The sequence below is a fragment of the Crocodylus porosus genome, unplaced genomic scaffold (assembly GCF_001723895.1).
Source record: "Crocodylus porosus isolate Cpor-Errol unplaced genomic scaffold, CroPor_comp1, whole genome shotgun sequence".
NCBI classification, from domain to species: Eukaryota; Metazoa; Chordata; order Crocodylia; family Crocodylidae; genus Crocodylus; species Crocodylus porosus.
In genome coordinates, this window is record NW_017728914.1 from 36413882 (window position 1) to 36419282 (window position 5401).

The 5401-nt window shown below is 44.6% G+C and overlaps 1 long non-coding RNA gene across 2 annotated transcripts in view; it reads right to left on the minus strand.

Annotated features, from left to right (window-relative positions):
- Positions 1 to 3520, minus strand: part of LOC109310215 — an 8407-nt gene extending 4887 nt beyond the window's left edge. Inside the window, exon 1 of one of the 2 annotated variants that reach the window (XR_002101160.1) lies at positions 1275 to 3520. This is a non-coding gene — a long non-coding RNA (uncharacterized LOC109310215). Of the gene's footprint in view, positions 1 to 1270 lie in introns of both variants that reach the window. The other variant, XR_002101161.1, reaches the window with a different exon arrangement.
- Positions 3521 to 5401: the final 1881 nt, after the last annotated feature.

Genomic DNA, 5401 nt, shown 5'->3' on the forward strand with positions numbered 1-5401 from the left:
ACCCCGGTGCTCTTTCCTGCCAAGGCAGGGGGTCGGACTAGATGATCTTCCTAGGTCCCTTCCGACTCTAGCTACTATGAAACTATGAAACTAGTATGAATGTGCATTAAAATAGGTGAATGTGCATTGTGTCACTTAAAAACCATGCTCTTTACTTAATGCGCATTAAGACAGACTAATGCATATTTTCCTAGTACCTCACAATGGAGGTACTAGATTTAATGCATATTATCCAAAGTACATTAATTGAACAGGTAAATGCCCCATATGATCTTAGGCCTATTCCTAAGGCCTTTTCTATTTCTTAAGATCTCAGGATTTGGCCCAACCCACTTCTCCATTCGTGATCACAAGCAGCAGTGTCGGTGTTTTGTTGTGGATGCCAGCTGAGTCACATGCTCACTATGAGGGGATAGGTAGGGGATCTTTGTGCGGCCCTCTGTCCATAGCTGTGGGCAGCCCTTGTATATTGAGCAGGACGGGATATCATAGCTAAATGGGGCAGCTGCATCTTGGCTCCCTGCCTGCCTCTCTGAGTGCACACTCATAGGTGTGAGGCTTCATGCCTTACCTTTGCTTGGTGAAAGTCCTCACTTCCCCACCTTCAGCTCTCATCCCTGTGTATCAACCATGCTTACTCAGCAGGTCCAACTAAGTTTTGGCACTGTGGTTTTTTTATCACAGACTTTGGGCACAAGCAGCAGCCAGTGTTCTTAAATCAAAGTATTTAGTTTAAGAGCAAGCAACAGAAGCTTTAAAACAACACCCTATGCTGGTGTCTCTTTTACTCATTAGCTTGTTCTACGCAGATGGAGCAGGTCCAGCTTCTTCGGCCACCCCAGAAATGCCTAACACTGTCTAAACAATTACCCCCCTTTCTCAAGTAAAATTGTTCGAGTGAAGACAGTCTTTTAACTGCCAGACTTCCCATGTTCTGCGTTTGTAGGGCGGGGAGGGGGTTTACCACTGTCGACAAAACTCTTTGCAGGTTGAGTGGGGAGGAACTAAAACTTTCAGATTGATCAGGTCAGGTATTGTCTCTTAACCCTCCAGTGTTTGCAAAGAAGTGCTGAGTTTTGAGCCATTCTTTCTCCTTCCTGCTTGTTTGCTTCTAAAAATGTTATTTAGAAAATGTCTTCCCTGTCCTGCAGAACATTTTACATTTCCAAATTTTGTGGCAATTCAGAATGAAATTTTCTTCTGAAATGTGAAATTCCATTTCCCACACAACATATATATGTATTTACACACACACATATGGGCTCCTCACCTACCACAGAAGAAGGAATGTCCTTGGATTTGAAATGAACTGAGCAGTTTGCGTTTCCTTCTTAATTCTCCTCTCTCTGCATTTGTTCCACCTTGGCCTCTGTCCCAGCTTCATCCTCTATATTTTTCTCATCTTTCAGCCACCTTCCATGACTGTCTTTGTGCTTAGAAGTACTTCTTGACTGTCAGGCAACAAGTGCCTATTTCTTCAAAACCTTCCTTGAAGGACACAGGAATCCTTTAAACCTTTTCGCAATTATATGTGGGAATATTGGTACAGAGAAAAAATACAAAGCTATTTGAAGGCTGTCCTTGGGGAGCTGAAAAATTATCTCATAGCTCACCAATAAGGGCATTTTCTTAAGAACTGCTTATATTCTCTCTAATACATGCCTGTCCTTCAGCAGGCTCCAAGTAGAACATCTTTGTTTAACACCCTTTGTCCTTTTTTCCTTTGTGAACATAGTGACTCAGCACACCAAAAGCCTACTCTGTAAGCCCACCATTACACAAATATTTTCCATTGCTTGCAGAATTTTCTGACTGCAGTGGAGAAGTGGTGTGGTATTTGAGACGGGAGGGAGGCATGTGCATGTCATGGACTGTCTAATTAATTATTTGCTAAATGGTCTCCAGAGCTGCCCTAGTTTGGATTAGGATTCTGCCAGTCTTCCTGGGATCACACTGAAGCCATTCAGAGGTGCAAACATTCGTCTGCTTAGTTCTGCATTTCAGTTATAGATGCACTTAAGAAAACACAGCTGTGTTCTTCAGAAAAAAAAAATAAATGAAAAGGAAAGAAACTTCTGTGTTTCCAATGGAGCTGCTCAGTCTGATTAGGACTGGGATCAAATGCTGCTCTCACACTATCAGCCATCAGCAACAAGCCAGTTCTGGCCCCTCCATGAAAAATTCAGCGGCATCTTCATTTGAGTCTCTGAAGTTTAAGTGTGTCGCAGGGTAAAATAAAGGAGTGTGCAGTAGTCAGGTGGTCCTCTTAAATATGCATGGTATGATCTTTTCGTTTCAGAGCTACAAGGGCTATATGATCCTGCCATCCAGCCCCAAAACTTTTGAGCTGCCCCAGCAGGGTAAAGAGGATGAACAGCTGATTTTAAAAGGAACAAACTTCAGGGAGCCCTGCAGCAGTCCTGGGCTAGTGAACTGCTGCGAGCACAAATCAGAGCAGCTGGGCTGCTTTAAATTTCAGGTCCTGGATTGGGAGAATCAAAGGATTGCAAAAGGCCTTTTACCTTCCCTGCCTGGCCCATGCCTTGAGGATCTGGCTCTGATTTGTGCTCTTACAAGGGACTTTGAACCAAAACACTGACATCAAACAACACGAGCACTCTGAAGAGTAGGAGACCTTGGGCCAGTTTTACTAAGCTATTTAGGTATGAAAAAAGCAGGTAGAGAGGATTTACACAATGCACTTAAGTGATCATAGTTCAACAGAAATTAGATGCTCTACTAGCTTAGGCCAGATTAAAGCTCTTTAGGCTCCTACCTGCATCTTTCAGTACCTAAAGACCATTACAGAACTGGATGCTGATGCATAGAATGAGTATTATACATGCTTTTATTTACTCTCACTCTGGCACACTGGTCTGTGGTGACCTTGGCTGTTGGTTGGTTCAGTTTGAAGACATTTTATAACATACAAATGACTCAGTGAAGGGAATCTGCCCCCCCATTCTCCCTGCACTGCAAAATAATAAGGAAGATGAAAACAAAAGTGCCCTGAGGCTGTGACTATCCAGTTTAAAGGACTTCATTTTTCTCTTGCAGAGCAACACTGAAAGTCTCTCCCTACTACATGTGCTAAGCCAAGTCCCAACTGAGATGGGAAAGATTTGGCAGCTTTGTGCAGTACAAGAGCTGTGTGGTTCTTCTTTCCTGTTCATGCTGCCTGGCCACATACCAGCTTTAGAGAGCTTTGCAGAACACCAGCCTTTCCTTCCTCTTGGATCTTGCTGGGTTCAGAATCAAAAAATTAACCCCAAGTCAGTTTCCATATACGCATTGATAAGCCTTGAAAAGGAATGATTCTTCGGGGCTTCCCTGGGCTTCTGCAGTGAATAAACATGGATAGTTATTTTGTTAAGCCCAGCCTTCAGCCTGTGATCCACTAATGATCAGAGACAGGAAAAGGTTAATTCTGGCTTGATACTGAATTTGAAAATATAATACCAGCTCCGAGATTTTCTTAAAATCATAGAAAATGAGGGTTGAAGGGACCTCAGGAGGTCACATTTAGTTCAGGCCCCTGCTCCAAGCAGGACGAGCCCCAACTACATCATCTCAGCCAAGGCTTTGTCTACCCAGTCTTAAAAACCTTTAAGGATGGAGCTTCCCCCACCTCTTTGGGTAACTTGCTCCAGTGTTTTACTACCCTCCTAGAGAGAGAGTTTTCCTAATATCCAATCTCAACTTCCCTCGCTGCCACTTAAGCCCATTGCTCCTTGTCCTGTCATCTGCCCTGACTGAGAACAGCCCAGCTCCATCCTCTTTGCAGCCCCCCTGTAGGAAGTTGAAGGCTGCTATTCAATCCCCCTCGGTCTTCTCTTCTGCAGACTAAAACAGCCCAGTTCCCTCAGCCTCTCCTCACAAGTCATATCTCCCAGCCCCACAACCATTTTCATTGTCCTCCACTGGACTCTCTTCAATGGGTCCACATCCTTTCTGTAGTGGGGGGCGGACAGCTGGACACGGGACTCCAGATGTGGCCTCCCCAGTGCTCAATAGAGGGGAAGAATCACTGCCCCTGATTTGCTGGCAACGCTTTTACCAATGCAGCCCAGGATGCCAGTAGCCTTCTTGCCAACAAGGGCACACTGCTGGCTCCTGTTCAGCTTCTTGTCTCCTGTCACCCCCAGGTCCTTTTCTGCCGAGATGATGTTTAGCCAGTTCGTCCCAAGCTTGCATGGGATTCTTCCATCCTAAGTGCAGGACCTTGTTGAACCTCATGAGATTTCTTTTGTCCCAATCCTCCAATTTTCAAGGAGAATTCATCCCTTCTCTCAGTTTACTTGCAAGAAAGAGCACAAGCCCAGAACATGCTGTTCCAAGGGTATGTGCCTAGCTGAAGTAAGGGATGGGGTTGGATTTAGCTCATCATAGCAGTCATTGGGAACCCACATCACAGCAGCAGCTGATCCAAAGCAGCTTTCTTACAGAGTTTTTCAGTATGCTGAGGTTTTGCAGTTAGGATAGTTACCTATCTACACCCACTGCTGAACACCACTGTCCCTCTTCTCCCATAGACTGGGCTCAGTCCTTCCTGGTCCTTGAGAAATACATAGCTGCACATCAAAGATGATGATGGAATGAATATGAAAGAAGCTAGGCAGAACCAGCAGCATGCTGGTTTCCACATAGCTGAGGGCGATTTAGCAGTGCGGTCCCTCATGTGAAAGGGACACCCTTGCCGGAGGCAATGGCATTTAGCTGCTGGGGGAATACATCATTACTGAAAGAAAAGGGAATGTGGAAGCAGAAGAGTCAACAGCTCTAAAGGAAAGGGGGTGGTTAGCAGTTTTCCTTGTGAATGCATTTAAGGCTAATCAAGGTTTTTTGAGAAATGTGATATCTTTTATTAGACCAACTCAATTACTGCTAATAATCAACTGGTGGGGCTTTTAACAACAGCTAGTGCCTGGTGTGGGGCTTACAGATGTTGTCTAAGTTTCCACACAGCCCAGCTTTGTCAGCCAGCTCCATCTTGACCTTGCCCTTGCAATCCTGAGATGTTCCTGAAGTGAAATGCCTGTGTCAGTGGACTCTGCCAAATGAGATGGGGATTTCCAGCGGCCAAGCCTGGGGGGGCTGTTTCCCTTGTGACCCAAGGTGAGTTCTCCATCTGAGCAGGCAGAGTCTTTGTACCTCCGTACACCGCTTTTGGGTGGAGAGGAAGAAGATTAATGAAGGTTTGGGGAATTAATGACAACGAGGTTGTTAAATGATGATCAGAGCTGTCAGGGGAATTATTTTTTTCTGTGGAAAAATATTTAGATGAAAGCATTTTTTAAAATCAGAGCTGCTCTTAGCAAAAATAGATTTTTGATGCAAAATGCAAAAAAAAAACCCCCGCAAAGTAATTTGTTGAAAGCTGAAATGTGTCGTAGAAGTTCCA